The 25,557-nt window shown below is 41.7% G+C and overlaps 1 protein-coding gene across 4 annotated transcripts in view; it reads right to left on the bottom strand.

Moving 5' to 3' along the window:
• The window catches only part of LOC126161850 (sodium-dependent phosphate transporter 1-B), a 282,548-nt gene that overhangs the window by 47,135 nt on the left and 209,856 nt on the right, over positions 1 to 25,557 (bottom strand). The window lies entirely within an intron of this gene.

Genomic DNA, 25,557 nt, shown 5'->3' with positions numbered 1-25,557 from the left:
AAAGATTCCCAAGAGGATATTTGGACCTCAAAGAACAGAAGACTGTCAATATAGAAAATGAGGAAGCAAGAACTGTATACTCACATAGAGAGGATCTCTTACACCACCAGAAAAAGAAAGACCATGTTGTTCTGTCACATCTTCAGAATCTACCATGAAATATTAACACATTATTAGATAATGTAGTTTCTTGTAAACATGAGAACTTATGTACATTGGACCCAAGAGGTACAAAGAGAGCTGTAAAAAATGGGACGACTTTCAAATTAATACAAGTAAGTAAATAAACAACACTGTCATAGGTTTCCATGAGAGAATTAGGCCTAACACAAAAACAAAATTGTCAGAAGAATGAAGAAGCTTGCAAAGTATGAGAATAAAAGAATATACTGAACAAGGACAAAGACCAGAAAAAAAATCTGAACCACATTGTTCATTAGCCTTCAGATAGCCAAAATGAAAGGAAGAAGAAAGACACTTCGACTTGTTGAGTAACAATGCAGTGTTAACATGTACATTAGCATAATGATTTAGCAACAAGTTTAGCTTTGCCGCATTTTTAAGCCACTTTTTGGGTGGGAGACAATGTACAGCCGGTTGGCACACAAACCTAGCTTTCATGTAACATATACATTGCCATATGGTATGTGCAACAGTGAGATGATGTTGGTTGTTGTTGTTATTATTGTTGTTATTATTATTATTTGCAAGTAAGTCCATTAGACTTATGCAAAGTACTTATAAGTGGGTATTTGTCTTCCCTTGTGCCCATATCTCTTTCATTCTCTTCCTGTGGGATCCCTTTCTCTTGTCAGATCATGTTGTTCCTAACTCCTTTGGGTTTTCCTCTTGGTCAACTCATTTGTGAATTTTGTACGTGCAGATTTCATATTTTTGGACATTATCTCGAGTAGTTCTTGCCAGTTTGAGATCAGTTTTGATCTTGCCAACCCAATTCATCGTGTCCATTTTGACTTTTTTTCCTATTGTCAAAAAATAAAATAAAATGAACTATATGTTTTGATGAACCAGTCTGTGTGTTCATTCTTTTAATGTGTCCACAGAACCATAACTTACATTTTCTAATGTTTCTATGGATATTTGTGTATTGTTTGATTTCATGACTGCTTCTAAGTTAGTATTGTTCATCTACGGGTTCTGAGCCTAGAATTTTTCTTATGAATTTGCATTCCTTTTTCTCAATGTTTTCAATGACTTTTTCCTGTTCTTAAGTGTTTCTGATCCCTGGAGCATTCTCATCTAATTACTGTATTGGAATAATATCTTACTTGTGTGAGCTTAGACATACATTTCTTGTGGTAGATATTTTGGGTATGTCTGTACAAAGTTCCTTTTTTTGCATCTAATTTAGTTTGCTTTCTTTTTTATTCCATTTTCCTGGATTGTTTCATTGAGATTTATTTTGTAGAACCCATTTAATTTTGCCATACTTCGTCTCCAGCAATTTTGGTGCTACTACATTGCAGTCCATGTTTTTTACACTCCAATTTTCAAATGATATCTGGGGATCAACTTTTTCTTGAGTTTCTTTCAAGAGTTCGGCCTGATTTTGGGATGATGAAATGTTGCCAGTTAATGCTGCTAAGTAATTTACAGAGGCTAGGCAATCTGCAGAAAAATTGCTTCTGCCTGAAGTGGTTGGTTAGTCAACTTTGAGGACTGATTTCTGTTTGTGTCATTATTGTATTACTTTCTCAAGGACACAGTTGAAAAGTAAGGGAGACAGTGACAGCCCATCTCCCGTGTCTTCTCTGTTTTGATTTCGAAAGGATCTGCGAGTTCCTCCATGAATTTAACCTTGTACTTTGTATCTGTTTTACCTATATGATTACAAGTTTTTTCAGATCTACACCTTGTTCCTTTTAATATTTGGATGAAAGATTCATGGTCAACTGAGCCACAGGCTGTTTTGAAAACAACAAATGTGCAGACTAAATATTTGCTACAAATTCTCTGATATCCAATGATTGGCCTTAGATTCAAGATTTGCTCTGGATATGAATAGACTAATCAAAAAATCATTCTCAATATTTTCAAATTTTTTATTCAAGTTGTTTCTGTTTTCTATCAAATAGACACTGAGATAGAATGTTATATGCACCTATGCAAACTATCCACAGAACGTGATTCCCATGCATTAGTCCTCCCCATTGCGACACTTGCTTGACCAGCGCGCTGATACCCCATTTAAAATCAAGTTCAGATGTGTGCACCATACTTACTGTTTGTAAAATACTTCATCGCTGCTCTCCTTACTTCTGAAACGGTAGCAATTGGACGACTTCAGGTTGTTAATGCTTTGTATCTAACCACGCTAACAATAACAACAATGAAAAGCACTCAGAATGAGATTTTCACTCTGCAGCGAAGTGTGCGCTGATATGAAACTTCCTGGCAGATTAAAACTGTGTGCCCGACCGAGACTCGAACTCGGGACCTTTGCCTCTCGCGGGCAAGTGCTCTACCATCTGAGCTACTTTCCAAACTTGGAAGGTAGGAGACGAGGTACTGGCAGAAGTAAAAGCTGTGAGTACCGGGCGTGAGTCGTGCTTCGGTAGCTCAGATGGTAGAGCACTTGCCCGCGAAAGGCAAAGGTCCCGAGTTCGAGTCTCGGTCGGGCACACAGTTTTAATCTGCCAGGAAGTTTCAATGAAAAGCACTGTCTTATGTAACTACTGCAGTGTCGTGTTATCAATAATTCATTTATCTGTTTCGGCGCGAGTAATGAAGCTATTTCTGGAATACTGCAGAAACTATCTACAACCTAGAGAAGACATTTACTTGAGATACTTAGTATTTCGTACGCATATCTCTCACTTTTATCATCAGCGATGTACAACATAAAGCACAAAAATATGTGTGTAGTGTGTGGACTACGTGAGAAACCTGTAACTTCCACCGCATCAACGCTACTAACTGTGAAAAAGTAATTACTGGTAACTTACTTAATGTTAGAGTCTTACAAAATTGTGATGATAGTAATGATCTTTTGAAAATAATTTAGTTTCGTGGCCGAGACAGAATCGAATCTTTTAGTTTCTACCCCTCAGAAAATTTCGTATTACGCCTAAGGGCTTAATTAATCCCATGCTAGGAACCACTAATCTAGATCTAGCGCAATCATTCGGGCAAATACCAGACTTCTCCAGTAATACGGGGCTGGAATTATTTAAGCAGCGCCACTCTGAAGGATCGTGCAGTTCCCATTTGAATAGGCATTTGATTAGACGAGTGTTTCTAAACGTAATACGAACAACGAATGCAATGTCGTAACGTTTGAACTGTTTGCTGTAAGTATATAGGGCGTGATGTCGATACGACCTGTACTTCGATGACTAAGTGTTGTTGTCGACTGTTTACGGTCTAATAAATTCACATATTACGAAAATGCCTACCCGTGGAAAGCGAAAGTGTCACTTTTCAGATGGTTACACAATAGAGTGCTCTTTTCTCAAGAAAGGACGTACGGATCAGGAAGTGCTGTGAGATTTGTAGCTGTTTTATCTCAGTAACTCATATGGGGTGAGGCAAATGTCAGGCACCACATTTCTACGAAGAACCGTACAAACAGATCCGCCATATCATCAGTCTATTTCTACATTCATAATTAAGGAACGTACTCAAGGAAGAACTGCTCGTTGCGGCTCAGAACTAACAACAGTTTATAAAAGTTGTCAAGCATCATCAATCAGTCCTTCAGTTCTCTTGACTATAACGTAAAATTGAATGGCGCAACGTATCCTCACTCCATAGTCGCCGCTAAGCAGCCTACGGCCAGGACAGAAGCTACAGCGACTGTAAAAAATATTTTCGCACGACGCTCCGTGGCCGAATGCATAAAACAATTGTAGGAAGTTTCATTTGGCGGGATAGGCAAAGGCGCATCGAACCACAAGGTTGAAAAGAGGTTTCCTTTAGTTGTTCAATACTTTACTGAAACTGGTGGAATTCAACATTATCTGTTGAAGTTTGATTCGCTGAATAACGAAACATCAGAGACAATTGCAAATTTTTGTCTAGACACTTTAACACAGTTGTAAATTCCACCAGATAAACTAATCGCTTTTTGTGGAGGCAGCTTCGGAGGGCGGCCAGAGGAATGTGTTTTGCAAAATTAAAGAAGTAGGAAAATATGTAAAAGGAATTGGATGCCCTGCCCATATTCTCCACAGTATCGCATCAAGCGCTGCTGCAGTCTTGACTGTCGACATTTAAATAATCGTCATAACATATTTCATTATTTTTCAATATACACGGAAAGGGCAGAGAAGCTCAGAGAGTTCTGCTTGTATGTGGATGTCAATCATCAGACTCTTCGTCTCACTCAAACACAAGATGGCCGTCGTTAACGCCGCAAGGAGGGAATTCTTAAACTTTGGATTCCACTACAACAATTTTTTGAAGCCGAAGGTAAACCACCTACAATAATTCCAGATTTCTTCCAATAATGTGATAAGTGAAATTTACTTCATGTTTCTGCAGTCAAACTTGGCTCTTTTCGAAAGAGAGAGAGAGAGAGAGAGAGAACGTGGAGAAGAGTAAAGTCTCCATAACTGAAAGAAGACATATTAATCGACCCTCAAGAGTGTGCGAATGAAAGGTACACTGCCAATTTTACTGGCAAGCAAACAAAAACGAACTCGAACAAATTAAAGAACGAAGACCCTAACCAAGAAATTATTAACTTGATTTCGGAATTTGAGGATGAGACAGTGCTTTCTATAACGTATCATTTGATTACTTAGAGAAATGGGCTATTTCCTTGAATAAATATCAAGTACTTGAATGGATGACGCTATCTAAAACCTCACATTGGGTGATGGTTGAAAACACTATTACATAAATGACTAAAAATGTTGTGAAGATTTCAGGCGACAGCTGTTTTCATGGTTTTTAGAAACCAAGTGTGACTCGGCTTTTTAGAAACTAAGTGTGACTCGGAAGAAGGAAGTCTAAACACTCCGTGAAAGAAAGGTGGCATTACTGTCTCAAGGAAACCGAAAATCCTGAACGCAATGGCCAACTGCTAAAATTATGCTAGTATTTGTTTTCCTTTCCCACACACAACGTGACTGTGGAAAGAGTATTTTCGCTGATGTTGGCCCAGTGGACTGATGAAAGAAATCGATTGCTGCCAATGACTACGAAATCAATCTTACAGTGCCATTTTATCGACAAGCTGACCTGCATGGAGTTTTATAAAAGGGAAAGAAGACTCGCTGAAAAAGGCGTAATCTTCCAAAAATTATGGTGTACCAGCTACTCCTGCCCCAACAAGTCCAATGTAAATGTGTTCTAAGTAAAAAGTAACTATATTAAATGAATTTTTTACTTGACTTCTACACCCCCGTCTCAGACTGTCTCGAAGAGGTCCCAGCTAGGAAAAGCAACACTACTCTAGCAACAGACAGATGGCTGCAAATATGTAGAAATGAATAATAAAGACGTAGAACATTAATAACGTTTGTTTTGTCTAAAAAAAACTAAGAATTTTGACATAAAATATTTGGATATGTTAATTTTCAGCCATAGTACCTTAAATAGCAAACTCAAATTACATAATGAAACACTATGTAATCTTGCCCAGATGGCTTAACAAGTTGGGGATCGGACCGTCCTATTACATGAGGATAAAGCTTTCCAATATTATTTTATCTATTTTGATCAGAGAACACCGCAGCTGTTTCCGTAAACCACACTGTAGGAAAGACTACAACCAACAACAAATTTTTCTTTTTTTAAATGATTTACAATTACTAGTTTCGGGCCTGAGCCCATCATCAGATGGTAGCGTTGACTTTTTTTGTAGGTTTTTCTTTTGTGTCCTAAAATGTAACAAAGATCTTGTTATAGCATAGTTTACAAGAGGTTTGACATTTTCGTCCTAAAATAAAAAGTTTTTGTGACTACATAGTTTTACGCTTATGTATGTTTTATTCTCTGTACTTACAACCATAATGATTAAAGCATACGTATGTCTTCAACTATGTAACCACAAAAACTTTTTTGTATTTTAGGATGCAAATGGCAAATCTTTTGTTAACTATGCAATCACAAAACTTCGTTACATTTTAGGATACAAACGTAAAACCATGGGCTCAGTCCCAAAACTAGTAACGGTACAATAAAATCATTTAAAAAACAACTTGTAGCTCGTTGCAGTATTTCCTACAGTGTAAAGTTTTCCGAGTTCCAGTACGGGTTTGACTATTTTCAGTAGACCTCGTAGGGGTGCTATCCAGAACTCTGATCACAACTCTAGTGCGATTTTGTATATTTTATGTAGTGACAGTAGGTCCCTCATTATTGCAATTATCTCAACCTGTTGTCTGCACAAAAAAGTCGTTATGGTTTTCTGTAGAACCGTTGGCAACTCTTCAGAATTATATTTTTTTCGCAAATTGGAAAATATAATTTTTCTTTTACAAGACCAAAATTTTTCGAGTACTATTGTTTTCTTCGCGAAATTTTCAGAACTATTCAAATTTTGTGCAGAAAACTGTTAGCATATCTATATGTTCAACAACAAGCATCGCAACAAGTGCTGAAGTAAATACGCTATCTATTCTAAGACTTCCGGTTTTTCACCAATTTCTGTCGCTCGAGGACAAGCGAGATGGAACGGTAGAGAAAGCGAGCAAAAAAGTTGGAGCGGATGTGCAATTACTGGAGGTAAATGCTTTTGCTGCTCCCAAGTTTCTGCTGCTATCGGTATGGAGTGTAAATAAAGGAAGAATTCAAGAGTAAGCTTTCTGTGCCTGATTTATAATATTACGGGGGTTGTCCGTCGTCCTGCAACACATTGTTCGTCTCAGTTCTCGTGTTAAACGTATGCCTGTGCTAACAGTCTGCCATTTGTCATCGGCTGCATTGCTGAAGCATCTACAAATACCTTTACTGATGTGTGTTAGGTATTTTGTTATTTTAGTGTGAATGAAACTGTCACACTGCAAAGCAGTGGTTCCCAGCCTGGGGTAATTACCTCCCTGATGGGTGAAAAACGGAAGGGTTCAGTTTGGTTTCGGTCATAAAACTAAATTACTTTTAAAGATCATTATTAGTGTCATTATTTCATAACACTGCAATACTGGTTAAGTGAGAACCAGTAATAGGCTTGTTCTGTACATACACAAATATGTACTTTGACGATGTACATCATAAGCTGCTAAATAAATAAATCTACATCACGTCATTCTCTGACAGCCAACGGACGATCAGTAGTATTTGAGCACTCAGCTGTTAATGTCGTAACCAATGCGAGCATTAAACGTGAGCTTAGCGAGTAGTGTGGTGAAATTTTATTCCATTTGTCGCGAGTTGTCATCGTTGATAGTTGGTAACCTACAAATAAGAGAATTTGCAGGATACATGGTTTCTTCAAGCGCGAAGCACGTGCAGGTGCGTATCCCCACTGTCGCTTGGAACCGGCAACAGTGCACTCATGCTCCTTACTTGCCTCGTCCTGCGCGAACCGCCATCGTTCATGAATCGGACTGTAGCATTACCGGATGGTAATTTAGTGGTTCAGCTTGTGAAACGAATGTATGAACATCTTCAGATAATCCACCCACTAGTGAAACTGAGTCTACAAAAGAGATTGATTACAAATCACCCGAGCGGCCGGTTCTGGAATATGGCTTATGTGTGTGGGACCCATACCATATAGTGCTAACTTGGTATCATCATCATCATCATCATCATCATCTCCTTGGGCCTTTGTCCCATTTTCAGTGCGGGGTCGGCCCTGTTCCTATGGATTTGGCGATGTTAGTGTCAGAGGGTGGCCAGATGCCCTTCCTGTCACCACCCCATACCACCCCTCCCCAGATGGAATCAGTGTACCCCAGCTGTCTGTGTCTAGTGTAAGCCATAGAATAATGGAAATGTTTTCAAATGTCTGCGAGTCGTGTAACTGGGGCAGGACATGGGGACCATCCCAGTATTCGCCTAGTGGGACGTGGAAAACCGCCTAAAAACCACATCGTTAATCCGCTGGGCGGATTCGACCCGGGGCCAGGAAGCAGCGCATTAGCCTCCTCGGCTAGCCTGGTGGATCAGAGCTAACAGCGAGTATTGAACGTATACAGAGAAGGGCAGCACAGATGGTCACTGGTCTGTTTAATCCGTTGACGTGTGTCACAGAGATACTGAAGGAACTGAACTGGCAGACTCTTGAAGACAGACGTAAGCTATCCCAAGATTGTTAACAGGCTAAGTTTCAAGAACCGGCTTTACATGATTACTCTAGGGATACATTACAACTCCCTACGTATCGCTCACATATTGATCGTGACGATAAGATAGAATAATTACTGCATGTACAGAGGCATTCAAACCATCATCCTTCCCGTGCTCCGCACGTGAATGGAACAAGAAGAAATCCTAATAACTGGTACAATGGGGCATATCCTCTGCCTTGCACCTCACGGTGGTTTGCAGAGTATAGATGTAGATGGGACATACATAGCACATATGATTAAACATCTCAGGAAAATGCCATCTTTGAGTTGTAGGTAGTTCCCACAATACACTAGAAAATGCTTCATTATTCTTTTCGCAACAATGAACGCACTGATTGACAGCGCGACAGAACTATGAAGCCCCTTCTACACTGCTGTAGGGCCTACATATTATTATTATTATTATTATTATTATTATTATTATTATTATTGGCGGTAGTGGTCAGACACAAAGCACTGGCAGCCGGAAGTCTTCTAATTTCTGCTAATTCTGAAGTAAGGAGTCCAGCAATGAAGTGATCTACAAGCAATAGGCCTAAGCAGAGCGCATGCATATTAATTGGACGAATTTTAAATGAGTAGGGGTAATCACCTGTCACTGGGGAGAGAACTGTTGTAGAGGAAGCATGTTGTGTGATAAGAGTGGACCCTTAATGTAAATAGTTTTCGTTTCTGAGGAAGAGCTGTAGGTAGCACTCGTGATGCAGTAGAGCTGTTTTCTCACGCTACCGAGAAAAAAATAAGTTGTTACGAATGATCGGCACCACTTATCTCCTTGATTTATTAGTTCGTGTTTTAATAAATTTTATAAAAACTTAGTATCAGTTATCTTTGACATTTTAAACATGAAAGTTTTCAAAGGAAATTATGTTTCTTTCCAATGAGTAGTTAGGTGTTAATAGTAATGATGGTGCGGGGCAAGGGTGGGGGGTTATTAGCTGAAATATCGTTTTGCACTCGGGTGTAACGGTCTCGGAAAGATGGGAACCACTGCTTTAAAGCATCGGAAGTCTTGAGTCTCTCAGTTGAGTAATGCACTAAACGTTTAACCCATGTAGTTCTTGGACAGACGGCTTTGTTGTGCCTGCCAATCGTGCCCGTGACGACCAATGTACACTAACCGCCATAAACCGTAAGATATGAGTTTGTTCTACTTTCAATTTTTCTACGAAGTTTACACAATTTGTAATTTAAATACTATAACAATACAGTTAATTTCTTGCGTACGATATTTCTCACCAATAAAGTACACAGGGGGCTGGGGGGCGCAGAATGACTTTAATAAGGTCTGGCCACACAGATCAGTTGCGAGGATAGCTAAAATTTGTTGGTATTTAGGTAATACAAATTAGAAGATCTCACCTGCAGAACGTGCAAAACATGTATGAACTTTCTTCTCGAAGTGGAGATCATTTCGCTTATCCGTGTATATCTTTACACTTAAGTCACTTCCAGTTATAAATCTACTACAGCTGTTACTGCTGCCATAACGAGATAATGGCAGCTTTTTCGAACCGCGTCGAGGAAGAATAAAGGCAGATTAGATATGTACAGAAAGTTGATTGTTCTTCCTTTAGTCGTTCACAGATTGTGTCACCAATTCTGAAAGGGCAAATTCGGGATACGAGAAGTTCAGCCAAGGACTATTACGTGCTCCATTTGCTGACTGCTTTGTGGCACGTACCGTAAGGATTGAAACCGCAAGCCTATCTGACCTGCGATCTGCCCTTGCTGCAGCAGTGTGACACCCAGTACTCACGTAGCTCTATAAGGGGCCGAGCTCACAGAGCGTAACGTCTCCTGTTCGTAAGTCCACATTTACGTTCATGTTAGTTCGTAAGTCCACATTTACGTTCATGTTAGGGATGCGCTGTATGTTATACCGCTAATAGGCTGACCTTTTCCGTCAGATTACGTTTGGGATGCTTTCGGTATATGGTAGGTGTTCGATGTACGCATACTTCATACTGAGAACACGGGTGCTTTAAGAATCGGATATGACTAACATTCCCAACATGTTACAAGCTGGATCACAAATTCACGTTTGTAACAGTTTTCACGTTCCATTTATTTTGTGTCACGTGCTTCTAACATTGGATTCGTTTCATCAGATTCGATAGTTACTGTTATTTCTATAAATTTCCTTGGTTCGTGGAAACTAACGATATGTAGTTATGAAATAAATTTCGATTTTTTAGAAGAAAAAGTAATAAATGTTCCCATGGTTACTTTTACAAGGTGCCGTCCACGGCAAGTCTTCTTCAAGAATCGGGTTTATCTACAGTAACACGTTTGCAAATAGTGTCCGGTCCCTTCCTAAGAGTTACGTCGTTTCTGAGTCAAACGCAGGCAACTGGAGCGGTGGGGCGCACCCGCTGTCCCCCGGTGGCGAAGTAAAAATACGGAGGGTCGCGCGTCTCCGTGTTGACACGGCCCCGCTATTCTGGGCGCGCGCCCGCGTCCTACAGTTAGGACGTGGTGGCGCTTGACGCCGCGAAGGCATGCTCCGCCACACACCTGCCGCGGTCTTCTTCCGGAAGCTGAGCCAGCGCGCCCATGGGCATTCCACTGCCCCCTAGTCGTCGTCTTTACGAGCATAATTTTCGCTACCGATGTGCGCACTTCCTGGCTTGGCTTATGGAAGGAGGAAATGGATACGCCTGGATGGCGTAGAAAGCGGAGTCAGAACTGTTGAGGAGAAATTTCGTTTCGTCCTTTCAACGCGGGAGTTCTGTGAATGAGGAGCAAGACATTACAGACGATCAGAAATAAACGCACAAGTTTGGGTACCTATCTAATAGTGGCATCCAGGCAAATCCATCTCTTCCTTGCAGAAGCCAAGCCAGGAAGTGGGTCTTTTTTAATCACTTTTAGCTGCCTTCTGTTACGTATCGACAGTTAAAATTTAGCAACAAATGACAAAAGTTCTACGACAGATTTAGTCATGACAGGAGGAACTTCTTGTTCGGGCAGTTATATTTCTTAACTGCACCTGACTGTATCTGGTCTCATTGAGCAGGAGAGCAGTTGAATTTTCTTGTTCCAAGTCATTTAGAATGCAATCCCAAATGACTGGCATCGTTTATCACCACCTAGAGTCTTTTTTTTAAATGCAAATATTGCTAAATTATTTTCTAAGCGGTGGACAAGAATTACAGCCTTTACTATTCAGCGACGGTACTCCAGCGATTTTTCCATGTCCGGATGTAACGAAGTGAAGCATTTCATTCACAGACTTTCCTACAAGCTTAGACAGTTGTTCAAAAAATTAAGGAAAATTACATTATTAAGGGACTGATCAAAATGCCGTATATGGAAAGCACAGGAAAAGAAATCAGCCGCGCAGTTTTCAAAGGTGTTATACCATCATTCGTGTTAACATATTTAGGAGAACTACCAGGAAAGTTAATCAGAATGGTCGGACGAGAATATGACTCCTCCTATTCCCAAATGAAATCCCAGTGTGTCGACCACTTCGAAGGTAAAGACAGAAGATCAAACGAGCTTATGTACCGAGATACAACTGCGTAAAATTCAAAGAATGGAGAAGATATAGGAAGTATTAATTTTTTTCCCTGCTGTCAGCTTCCTTTTACGACTCAAGATATGAAATGCCCCACGTACAGAGGCACAAAACATTAATGAAAGCTTTCACGGACGTTTGTTCGGACTATCACTTCTGTGGATCCTCACCGAAGGTGGTCCTACCATTCTTACCTAGATGGCTCGTCCTGAGGTTTTTTTGAAGACCGAGAGTACATGGAGAAAGTGGAAACAAGTAAGATGTTGCTAAGTCCCATTTTAAATGATTGCACACATGCTAAACAATGTCCCACCTGCTCCCATTGACTACAATTCATGTGTTTACACGAGGCCCAAAATCCGTTAGAGTAGATGATGACAAAATTGTTAAAGAATTTGGATGCAAAACGCAGTTCATTATTTTATTACCACAAGCACCATTTGTCACGCTGACACTTTCATGCTGTTCTGTTTTGGAAACCGCTGACAATACAGAATTTTTGAATGACTACTCCTTATGAAGTATTCCTTCTGAAAGCAAATCTTAATTTCTTAAACACTATTTGTGAGAAGATTACACTGATGAAAGGAGTAAGAGTGTTCAAAAGGACGACCAAGCAAGTAGTTTGAGGGCACGAAATTAAAGGGAGGCGACGGCTATGACTAAGCGCCTTCAGCAATTATTAAAAGACTGAGATTATATTATCACACGCGTGAATATAGCTGGAAGCTTACATGTGACGTAAGACGTTGCCGCTGACTAGAAAGCAATGCTCTACAGCCCAAAAAACACGACACGCCAACAGTGACCAGATCTCGCAGACAAGTACTATATCGCGAAAGTAAACTGGTCGACTGGCACGCACATTTAACAAGTGCGTGGACTCTTCTGAATATGCATGCCAACAAGACTACTTTTCGAACCCCATCGTGGGTTCTACTCAGCCGAAAGACAGTCATGTCGTTTCTAGAAGTTTAGTGGCATGGAGAATCTGACATCTTTATATGGTGTGGTTAAGATTAATCAAATATCGACCATGTTTTAGCCATTTCCCGAAGAGACAGTAGGAGCACCAGTATCATTCACGACAAAAAAAAAACAGGAATATTCTAGAAGTGGCTCAGGCCTCCTGCTGTTGCGTCGTGTAAGGCACACGAAATTGTTCGCTGAATGGAACCACCACGAGACATCACACAAGGTGTGTCTTTCGCCGACCTGAAGCAATGAATTTCCTTGTTCTGTTCCCTTTCTTTTATGAGTGTGTATTTGTTTTCCATACACCATTTGATTTGCTTCTACGACTTCTACCGAAAAGTTTTTGTAAGTGTTGGGGGGGGGGGGGGTTGTAAAACCGACAATTTGTAGCAAATAGAATGTGTAGATTCCGATACAGGCACCACACAAACGAGAGATATCCACTACGGAGGACTTTTCTATGTAATATGAGTAGCGTCACATAGCTGGGCAACTTGCTTTCCTAACAATGTGTCACAGAAAAGAAATTACCCATTCCTTCCTGTTTGAGACAGATTTTTTGGAAAGGCAGAATTCGAAAGAAGAGTTGTGTAGCTCTGTTGAGCAAAATTCCCAGCGTGACACGTGAAATATTAAGGGAGTTTCGTTTAAAAAACCTCAAAAAGCGTCACGAAGTTGGAGAGTTCAACTGTATCCTGTCAACTGATCTGTACTTTTAGTCAAGTTGGGTCATAAATTCTTTCTTCCGAGTTCGGTTCAGTACCGTTCATTACTTTTCGACCTAACCATCTAGTCTTCAGCCTTCTCTGTAGCACATTTCAAAAGCTTCTTGTCTGCAGTGTTTACCATCCCGAATTTCCCTTCCGGACAAGCCTACACAATAAATACCCTCAAAAACATTTTATAACGAAAAAATTAATATTATTAAAGGTGAATCAGATGCCTCTATATATACGTTTTATGCAACTCGCGACATCTTCAAAAACCATGTGCGAAATTTTCATTTTCTCCCATTCACTGCGCGTAAACTATTAGCCCTACAGGAAAAAATGAGGAAGACCTTTTTGTACGGAATTTAATAAGGTAAAATTCTGCAATGGAATACGTTTTTGCTGAAGGCCACAGTTTTCGAGTTAGCGAATAAAAACCCGTTTTAAGGTAACTTTTGTACGTTTTCTCTTGAATAATTTTAAAACTGCAGCCTCTGGCGAAAACGTATCCTAGTATAAAATTTAAGTACATTACGTTTCGTAGAGAAAGGTCCTGTTCATCTTTTGTGTAGGACTAATAGTATGCGTTTAACGAGGGATAGAATATGAAAATCTTGCTTGTGGTATCTGAAGGTGTGCAGGTTGCATAAAACACATACGTAGGGGCAGCTGAATCATCCGCCAAGTTAACGAAGTTCTCTTTCAGAAATGCTTTTGTTCTTATAGCCGGTCTTCATTTTACACAGAGGTGACAAAAATTATGGTATACCTCCAAATACAATGTTGGAAATACTATTTTACGGTGTAGTGCAGCAGCTCGACATGGCATGGACTCAAATAAGTCGATGGAAGTCCCCTGCAGAAATATTGAGCCATGCTGTCTCTATAGCTATCCATAATTGGGAAACTGATGCCGGTGCACGATTTTGTTCACGAACTGGCATCTCGATGGTTTTCGTGTCGGGCGATCTGGGTGACCAAATCACTCGCTAGAATTGTCCATAATATTGTTCAAATCAATAGCGAACAGTTGTGGTCCAGTGACATGGCGCACTGTCATCAGTAAAAATTCCAGCTTTTTGGGAACATTAAGTCCATGAACGGCTGCAAATGTTCTCCAAATAGCTGAATATAACCATTTCCAGTCAATGATCGGTTCAGTCAAACCAGAGGACCCAGTCCATTCCATGTAAACACAGCCTACAGCATTATGGAGCAACCACCAACATGCACAGTTGACAACTTGAGTCCATGGTTTCGTCGGGTCTGCACCACACACTAACTCTACCATCAGCTAGTCACGAGCCCAGGAGAGGCACTGCAGGCAATGTCGTCCTGTTAGCAAAGGCGCTCGCGTCGGTCGTCTACTGCCACAGCTCATTAACGCCAAATTTCGCCACACTATCCTGTTGTTGTGGTCTTCAGTCCTGAGACTGGTTTGATGCAGCTCTCCATGCTACTCTATCCTGTGCAAGCTTCTTCATCTCCCAATACCTACTGCAGCCTACATCCTTCTGAATCTGCTTAGTGTATTCATCTCTTGGTCTCCCTCTACGATTTTTACCCTTCACGCTGCCCTCCAATACTAAACTGGTGATCCCTTGATGCCTCAGAACATGTCCTACCAACCGATCTCTTCTTCAGTCAAGTTGTGCCACAAACTCCTCTTCTCCCCAATTCTATTCAATACCTCCTCATTAGTTATGTGATCTACCCATCTAATCTTCAGCATTCTTCTGTAGCACCACATTTCGAAAGCTTCTGTTCTCTTCTTTTCCAAACTATTTATCGTCCACGTTTCACTTTCATACATGGCTAACCTTCATACAAATACTTTCAGAAACGACTTCCTGACACACAAATCTATACTCGATGTTAACAAATTTCTCTTCTTCAGAAACGCTTTCCTTGCCATTGCCAGTCTACATTTTATATCCTCTCTACTTCGACCATCATCAGTTATTTTGCTCCCAAAATAGCAAAACTCCTTTACTACTCTAAGTGTCTCATTTCCTATACTACTTCCCTCAGCATCACCCGACTTAATTCGACTACATTCCATTATCCTCGTTTTGCTTTTGTTGATGTTCATCTTATATCCTCCTTTCAAGACACTGTCCATTCCGTTCAACTGCTCTTCCAAGTCCTTTGCTGTCTCTGACAGAATTACAATGTCATCGGCGAACCTCAAAGTTTTTATTTCTTCTCCATGGATTTTAATACCTACTCCGAATTTTTCTTTTGTTTCCTTTACTGCTTGCTCAATATACAGATTGAATAACATCGGGGAGAGGCTACAGCCCTGTCTTACTCCCTTCCCAACCACTGCTTCTCTTTCATGTCCCTCGACTCTTATAACTGCCATCTGGTTTCTGTACAAATTGTAAATAGCCTTTCGCTCCCTGTATTTTACCCCTGCCACCTTTAGAATTTGAAAGAGAGTATTCCAGTCAAGATTGTCAAAAGCCTTCTCTAAGTCTACAAATGCTAGAAACGTAGGTTTGCCTTTCCTTAATCTAGCTTCTAAGATAAGTCGTAGGGTCAGTATTGCCTCACGTGTTCCAACATTTCTACGGAACCCAAGCTGATCTATCCCGAGGTCGGCTTCTACCAGGTTTTACATTCGTCTGTAAAGAATTCGCTTTAGTACTTTGCAGCTGTGACTTATTAAACTGATAGTTCGCTAATTTTCACATCTGTCAACACCTGCTTTCTTTGGGATTGGAATTATTATATTCTTCTTGAAGTCTGAGGGTATTTCACCTGTTTCATACATCTTGCTCACCAGATGGTAGAGTTTTGTCACGACTGGCTCTCCTAAGGCTGTCAGTAGTTCTAATGGAATGTTGTCTACTCCCAGGGCTTTGTTCCGACTTAGATCTTTTAGTGCTCTGTCGAACTTTTCACGCAGTATCATATCTCGCATTTGATCTTCATCTGCGTCCTCTTCCATTTCCATAATATTGTCCTCAAGTTCATCGCCCTTGTATTGACCCTTTATGTACTCCTTCCACCTTTCGGCTTTCCCTTCTTTGCTTAGAACTAACGAATTCGTCGTACGTTCCACACTGACTTCTGCGGTTATTTCAAGCATTGTTGCTTGTCTGTTAGCACTTACAACTCTACGCAAAGGCTGCTGCTCTCGTCGTTAAGTGAAGGCCATCAGTCACAGCGTTGTCCGTGGTGAGAGGTAATGCCTGAACTTTGGTATTTTCGGCACAGTCTTGACACTGTGGATCTCTGAATATTGAATGCGGATTTCCGAAATGAAATGCCCAATGTGTGTGGCTCCAACTTCCATTCTGCGTTCTCAAAAATGGTTCAAATGGCTCTGAGCACTATGCGACTTTACTTACGAGGTCATCAGTCGCCTAGAACTTAGAACTACTTAAACCTAACTAACCTAAGGACATCACACACATCCATGCCCGAGGCAGGTTTCGTACCTGCGACCGTAGCGGTCGCGCGGTTCCAGACTGCAGCGCCTAGAACCGCTCGCCCACTCTGGCCGGCTGCGTTCTCTAGTCGTGTGGCCATGATCAATTCGAAAATCTTTTCACACCAACCACTTGAGTGCAAATGACAGCTCCGCCAACGTACTTTTTATATCTTGCGTAAGCGACACTACCACCATTTGTATATGTGCATATGGCTACCCCATGACGTTTCCCACATCCGTGTGTATCCATTCTACATCAGATATCAGTTATTTTGCTGTCCAAATAATGACTCATCCTTTACTTCTGTTTTCTTACTTCCTTATCTAATCCCCTCAGCAAAGTCTGCTCGCTAACCGAGAATTGTTCGCCGGATGGAGTGGGCGAGCGGTTCTAGGCGCTACAGTGTGGAACCGCGCGACCGCTACGGTCGCAGGTTCGAATCGTGCCTCGGGCATGGATGTGTGCGATGTCCTTAGGTTAGTTAGTTTAAGTAGTTCTAATTTCTAGGGGACTGATGACCTCAGAAGTTAAATCCCATAGTGCTCAGAGCCATTTGAAGCATTTGAGAATTGTTCGTCGCCAGATTAATCAAGTTGGTCAAACGTAAGTCAATAAAACTGTAACTGTAATTGTAGAAACCGAAGAAAGGGATTAAAGTTTATGAAAAATGTAAGGTGCGCTGGCAGGTGACCTCTTTTGCGAGGCAACGCGGGCCGCTGACGGCAGTTGCGAGCGGGACGGAGGTGACGAGGCTGAGGCGGACCACGACCCAGAGCTGAGCGGAGCAGCAATCGATACCCGGCGGCCGAGGCCGCTGCCGGGCCCCGGACAACCGGCTGCTGCGTGCGCCGGCCCGGGACGGGCGCGCGCTCAGCAACACGCAGCGCTCGGTCGAGCGTTCGCGCCGCACGCGTCGCTCCTCGTCCGTGGCGCATGGCGGCGATTCGCCTTTCGGCAACGGGTCGTATGAATAAAAAGGACAGTCTCCGGGTAAGATTCGCAGAGCAAAAGAAAATTCACCGAGAAAGTTCCCAATTTCGCACGAATAAAATCTCTGAAGCATATTCTATGACGAGGGAGTTCCTACTCCCTCCCTTCTTGAGATGATTTTTGGTGTGTGTCGTCTGCCGCGCCTGGCACAGAATAAGCACGAAATCTTAGATTTCGTGCAACTAGCTCAAACAGGCAACTATTCAACGTGGAAGTATGGAACTGGCATCAATGTGTTCAGGAAGAGTTCCACTAAGTTTCCATTTTAGTTTTTCTGTGTGGCAACGAATTATGTAGGTAACACACGGACAATTTACGAAAATGCATTTTCAGACGACATTATCGAATTTTCGACCTTCAGGAAGGTTTCTTGTTACTGAAGTAGGGTGAAGACATTATGCCCCGAAGTCATATGAATACCTCATTTTTCACCTACTCCAGGCCGAAGTTTTCTAACACGAGATAGTTTTGGTTAAATATGATGCGTAACGATCCTCTCACGCTTGAAGTATTTAGGCGGTCGCCCATGCGGTTTCGTTACGGTCAACAGATCTGTAATAAACCAGTTATTTTTTCTGGTCCGCCTACTTACTTTTATCATAACGAATAAAGTATTTATTGTCGTGAGAAAACATGACGAACATCTGCAAATGCCAGTTTCACAGACGTCTGGTGTATACCTAAGTCTTCGCCTACACAAGTGCAGTATGAATATTGAGGTCTGCTAAGTAGTACAAATACATTTTCAAAAATGTCTCTGAGCACTATGGGACTTAACTTCTGAGGTCATCAGTCCCCTAGAACTTAGAACTACTTAAACCTAACTAACCTAAGGACGTCACACACATCCATGCCCGAGGCAGGATTCGAACCTGCGACCGTAGCGGTCGCGCGGTTCCAGACTGCAGCGCCTAGAACCGCTCGCCCACTCTGGCTAGCATATATTTTCATTTTCGCTTCGTTCGAAAGGTCGTTTTTGTTAAACTTGTGTAAATTTGTATAGTTTCTCTCTTCGTTATTTCTTCAAGCTTCGTATAGGCCCTTCTTTGTCTTTCAAGCAACATAAATCCTTCCACTTTTACTCAAGAACTCGGTGAAACTTAACTTGAAAAGAACTTACTCGGCTCCAAGTATGCTACAGAGCTCACTTCAAGAAACTGATAACATTCTCCGCTTGTGTGAAACAGGTTTATTCATATGGAATCGGAGAATAATCTTCGCGTTGAGCAGCTTCCCCAAACTTTTACTGGTGCTGAGAGCGTTCCCGTGTGAAGTATATTATTCATACGAACCTGAGAATGTTCTCCGAAATTCCGAGAAGAAGTACATTCTCAGTTTTATTCATAGGACACAATATCAAAGTGAGCATGTATTTGCTGTTCGAAATTGGGTCTAAGGGAGCAATTACGTACCACGGACATCACTTATATTGAAACGTGCGGTCACACTGAACCTGTGTGTCGGGCTGGGACTCTAACCCCGGATTTTGCCTTTCTCGGACTATGCTCTAACCGACTGAGCTACCCAAGCACGACTCACCGCTCACTCCCACCGATCTGCTTTACTGTGTCATTCCTCCGCAATATCCTATGTTGTAAAGCGTTGTTTCACTCTAAAAGGCTACGAAAGGTTATACGTAATTACAATTACCAGATTGAAATTCAACGATAGCTACTTGCGACAACGCTTCCATAGAACTCGCCTGATACTTTCACCAACGTGCGACTCTGGGAGTGATCTAGAGCTGCCCTTTAATGTTGCCCTCGACTACAGTGAATATAAATATTTATAAATTTCTCATGGAATTCCTGTTAGAAGTTGCCAATGAGATATAGTGACACAGTGAGAGAGAGCGTATGGAAGAGTCGTGCATTGGCGGAGACGTCATTTGTACTCCGTGATTCATGTGAAAAGGTTTCGGAAGTGATTATGGCCACACGTCAGGAAGTAACAGACTCTGAACACGAAATTGAGCTTGGAGCTAGACGCATGGAACATGCCATTTCGTAAATCGTCAGGGAATTCAATATTCCGAGATCCGCAGTGTCGAGAGTGTGCTGAGAATACCAAACTTCAGGCATTACCTCTCACCACGGTCAACCAGTGGCCGACGGTCTTCACTTAGAGAGCAGAGGCGTTTGTATAGCGTTGTCACTGCTAACAGACGAACAACACTGCATGAAATAACCGCAGAAACCAATGTGGGACGTACGACGAAAATATCTATTATGACAGTCCAGTGAAATTTGGCGTTAATGGGCTGTGGCAGCAGACAATGGATGCTAGTGCCTTTCATAACAGTACGACATCGCCTACATCGCCTCTCCTGGGATCGTGACCATATCGGTTGGACCTCAGACGACTGGAAAACTGAGCTGGTCCGATGAGTCCCGATTTCAGTTAATAAGAGCTGGTGGCAGGGTTCCTATTTGACACAGTCACCATTGAAACCATGACCCAAGTTGTCCGCAATGCACAGTGCAAGCTGGTGGTGACTGCTTAATGGTGGGGCTGTGTTTAAATGTATCAGTGACTGTAAATATTCTGTTCGGCTTCTTGGAGACCATTTGCAGCCATTCATGGACATCACGTTCCCAAAGAATGATGGAATTTTTGTGGTTGACAATGTGCCATGTTACCGGGCCACAGTTGCTCACGATTGGTTTGAAGAACGTTCTCGACAATTTGAGCTCAGCCCTGAGGAAGGCCACTTGCAATAATGGCCGAAATGTCGGAAAATTTTGTATATTGACAATGCGGTCAATAGCCCAGAAGAATTTTATTGACAGTGAGAACGGCCACGGAAGCCTACGCTTCGAAAGTGGGAGAGCAGCACAGATAGAGGTGAACGTGGGGGTTGAGTCGTACTTCAGAATATTCCGCTGAAAAGAATTCAGAAGATGGATTCCGAATTATTTGGATAATAGCACATACACGACGGAGGGGGGCGGGGGAACCTTATAACGTCAGAACAGGGTAAGGTACGCCGAATGGCGAAAACTTTTCCGAATAACCAAAGGTCGGATTTCCATCAGCCTAAAAACGTCAGATAATCTGTGACGAGCGCGCGGAAGCTGGTCCAGAAAAAGGACGTGTTTGGGGATGTCTAGTAGGGCGGTTTTCCCTCTTAAACTATGCTGTGTCAACGGTATCAACTTTGTAGCGATATTAGAGGTAGGAATTTCGACCTTTTCCTGAAAAGTGTTTTTAGGTAAAATGAGTATAATCGATTGTTTTGTTTTTCAGCATTGTCTTAGTTGACACTTCCTAATCTACAGTACAGTACTTGTTACAATGAATGTTGATTCAGGCTGTACACATTAGCAAAAAAATAAAAATTAGAACACGTGCCCTTTAGACATTATTAGCAACATTGCACCTTACAGCACCCTATGTACAGCTGATTTAATATTCAAGCATTACGCAGCAGACATCTCAGAAAATTCGCTCCTAACTTACTCATCCACTGATAGAAATTTAAAGTTTGCGTTAATTTACCTGTTCAGTTGACACACTCATCTGTAGCTAATTTAATCAGTAACTGCCCCTTTTAGCGCAACAGGTTTTAGCTGATGCAAGAAAAACCTACATAGCTCCACACTCTCGTTGCTGACTGGCAGCACCTCCGCCACGTTACCATTCCGCCATATTTTTATTTCGAAAATTTTGCGGCATTCCACATCCCCTACCCTGCTCTGACCTTATTAGGTGTTTCCCTTGGTCCTGTACGTATTTTTCCCCTACATTATCTTAGCCTAAACCACCTGGCGAATTTTGACAGCTGCCCTGGAGTATCGACATCTTAACTAATGCATTTAGACGAAGCGTTGAAACTTCTGAGAAACCAGCTCTCTTGTAAGAATGTAAAAATGCCCATTCACAGGAGGCAGTGGCCCTCGGAATGGTCGATACTGTCAGTCTGACCGACTCGCCTTGCTATGCGGTCGGGTTTGCCGTCCAAGGTTCACCCGTTCTGTCTGCAGACACACGAACCGGTCGTATAATAACGGACCGACACACTAGTCACGAACGGAGTCACGCGTACATTAGAGTCGTGGCGGTCGTCCGTCGAACTGGTCCGCGTATGAATGGACCCAGCGTGCGGCATAATATGCACGACGCTACTGTGCAGTGCCTCCAGCTTGTTAAGATGTTGGCGCGCTGCTACGGACTCCAACTCAGGTCGCCAACGTTAAGGAGTAGGGTTACGGGGGGTGGATGGGGAAAGCTGCCCCGCTCCTGCGAGGGAGGGGTAGGGAGGGTCGCTGCGCTGGAGGCGGACCTGGTCCAGACTGGATCACACCGGAGGCGGCAGGAATTGCATCACGCGCGTCACGAACCGACGTCCAATCCGGGAGCGCGGAGGCGCCGGCTGGGAGCCTCAACCCTGTCCCTCGCTCTCCACCGCTCGCCACCGTACGCAGCTGCCTCTGGGGCAGCTATTGCCGACACCGGAGCGTCCGGTAGTCTCCAAATACGTGTTAGTCATCTGCTAGAGCACTGCAGACATGCCGCTCAGCAAAATCACAAAAATATGTGTGTTTTGCACGAAATTTATCCTTTGCAATCAGTCAGTGGAGGTTTCCGCGACATACCGTTTGTCTCCGAAATTTCTTGCCCAGAAGCAGTATTTTTTTTTTTTTGCGAACAGAACTTCGAGTTTCTATTAACTTTTTTATTTTTTTATTTACATGTCAAGTTCCGTAGGACCAAAGTGAGGAGCAAATCTCCAAGGTCATGGAACGTGTCAGTACATGAACTTACAACATTAAAGTAAAAACAGATAAAAATAAATGTTCATGAACCTAAAAGAAAATCAGTCTATAAGTTTAAGCAAACGCTATCAGCAATACAATAAGAATGAGCTTAATTTTTCAAGGAACTCCTCGACAGAATAGAAGGAGTGACCCATGAGGAAACTCTTCAGTTTCGATTTGAAAGTGCGTGGATTACTGCTAAGATTTTTGAATTCGAGTGGCAGCTTATTGAAAACGGATGCAGCTGTATACTGCACACCTTTTTGCACAAGAGTTAAGGAAGTCCGATCCAAGTGGAGTTTCGATTTCTGCCGAGTATTAACCGAGTGAAAGCTGCTTATTGTCGGAAATAAACTAATATTGGTAACAAGAAACGACAATAAGGAATATACATATTAAGAGGCCATTGTCAAAATACCCAGACTCGTAAACAGAGGTCGACAAGAGGTTCGTGAACTCACACCACTTATTGCCCGAACCGCCCGTTTCTGAGCCAAAAATATCCTTCTAGAATGGGAAGAGTTACCCCAAAACAAAATACCATACGACATAAGTGAATGAAAATAAGCAAAGTAGACTAATTTACGTGTCTAAGTATCACTCACTTTCGTACCGTTCGAACAGTGAAAATGGCAGTATTAAGTCTTTGAACAAGATCCTAAACGTGGGCTTTCCATCTGAACATCTACGAATTTGAACCGTTCAGTTTCACTAATCATATGCCCGTTCTGTGAGATTAAAACGTCAGGTTTTGTTGAATTGTGTGTTAGAAACTGTAAAAACGGAGTCTTACTGTGATTTAACGTTAGTTTATTTTCTACAAGCCATGAACTGAGGTCATGTACTGCACTACTTGAAACCGAGTCAATGTTGCACACAACATCCTTTACTACAAAGCTAGTGTCATCAGCAAACAGAAAGATTTTAGAGTTACCCATAACACTAGAGGGCATATCATTTATATAAATAAGTATATAAATAAGGAACAAGGAACAGGAGCGGCCCCAACGCTGATCTCTGGGGGACCCCCCACTTGACAGTACCCCACTCAGATCCCACATCACAGCCGTTATCAACATTGTGAATAATGACCGTTTTGCTGCCTGTTGCTAAAGTAAGAGGTGAACCAATTGTGAGCTACTCCCCTTATTCCGTAATGGTCCAACTTCTGGAGCAATATTGTGAGATCAACACAGTCAAATGCCTTTGTTAAATCAAAAAATACGCCAAGCGTTCGAAACTTTTTGTTTAGCCCATCCAGTACCTCACAGAGAAAAGAGAATATAGCATTTTCAGTTGTCAAACGACTTCTAAAGCCGAACTGTACATTTGATAGCAAATCGTGTGATATAAAATGATCAATTAACCTTACATACACAGCCTTTTCGATAACTTTTGCAAACACTGATGGCATAGAAATAGGTCTAAAATTATCTACATTATCCCTTTCTCCCTTTTTATAAAGCGGCTTTACTACTGAGTACTTTAATCGCTCACGAAACTGACCATTCCTAAAGGAAAAATTACAAATATGGCTAAATACAGGGCTAACATGTGAAGCACAGTACTTTAATATTCTACTAGACACTCCATCATAACCACGAGAGTCCTCAGTCTTCAGTGATTTAATTATTGACTCAATCTCCCTCTTGTCTGTATCACAGAGGAGTATTTCAGACGTCAATCTCGGAAAGGCATTTGCTAAGAAATTTATACGATTTCCTGTAGAAACTAAATTTTTATTTAATTCACCAGCAATGCTCAGAAAATGGTTGTTAAATACTGTACATATATCTTATTTATCAGTAACAGAAATATTATTACTGTGAACTGACTTTATATCATCAACCTTGTGCTGCTGACCAGACACATCCTTCACAACTGACCATATGGCTTTAATTTTATCCTGTAAATTAGCTATTCTATTTGCATACCACATACTCTTTGCCTTCCTAATAACATTTTTAAGCACCTTACAATACTGTTTGTAATGGGCTACTGTAGCTTGATTGTGACTACTACTAACATTTTAATGTAATTCCCGCTTTGTTCTACATGATATTCTTATCCCACTAGTCAGCCAACCGGGCTGTCCATTACTGCTAGTACAGGGTTATTACAAATGATTGAAGCGATTTCACAGCTCTACAATAACTTTATTATTTGAGATATTTTCACAATGCTTTGCACACACATACAAAAACTCAAAAAGTTTTTTTAGGCATTCACAAATGTTCGACATGTGCCCCTTTAGTGATTCGGCAGACATCAAGCCGATAATCAAGTTCCTCCCACACTCGGTGCAGCATGTCCCCATCAATGAGTTCGAAAGCATCGTTGATGGGAGCTCGCAGTTCTGGCACGTTTCTTGGTAGAGGAGGTTTAAACACTGATTCTTTCACATAACCCCACAGAAAGAAATCGCATGGGGTTAAGTCGGGAGAGCGTGGAGGCCATGTAAAGCCCCTATTTTTGCTTTGACTCCTGACAGGTAGACCTTGTATTCTCCCACTTCCTGGCCTGGCGGCAGAAACCTGAAGTGCGGCTTCAGCCGAACAAAACTTTGTGAGTTTTTCTACGTATCTGTAGTGTATCGTGATCATATGTCAATGAATGGAGCTACAGTGAATTTATGAAATCGCTTCAATCATTTGTAATAGCCCTGTATTTATCATCTATATTATCGGCACTATAAACATCTTGCCACTCTTGTTCCTTGACAAGTTTTGAAAAACTCTCTATTGCTGTTGGATTAACTTTCCTACGTAGTTTGTAATTAAATACGGCATTGGTTTGAGTACAAAAACCTTTTAGTGTTAAAATTTGTGCATCATGGTCTGAAAGGCCATTCACCCTTTTACTAACAGAATGCCCATCTAGTAATGAAGAATGAATAAAAAT

Source organism: Schistocerca cancellata, chromosome 2 (assembly GCF_023864275.1).
Source record: "Schistocerca cancellata isolate TAMUIC-IGC-003103 chromosome 2, iqSchCanc2.1, whole genome shotgun sequence".
Taxonomy (NCBI): Eukaryota; Metazoa; Arthropoda; class Insecta; order Orthoptera; family Acrididae; genus Schistocerca; species Schistocerca cancellata.
The sequence above is the reverse complement of the archived record's forward strand: the minus strand, read 5'-3'. Positions and strand labels throughout refer to the sequence as shown.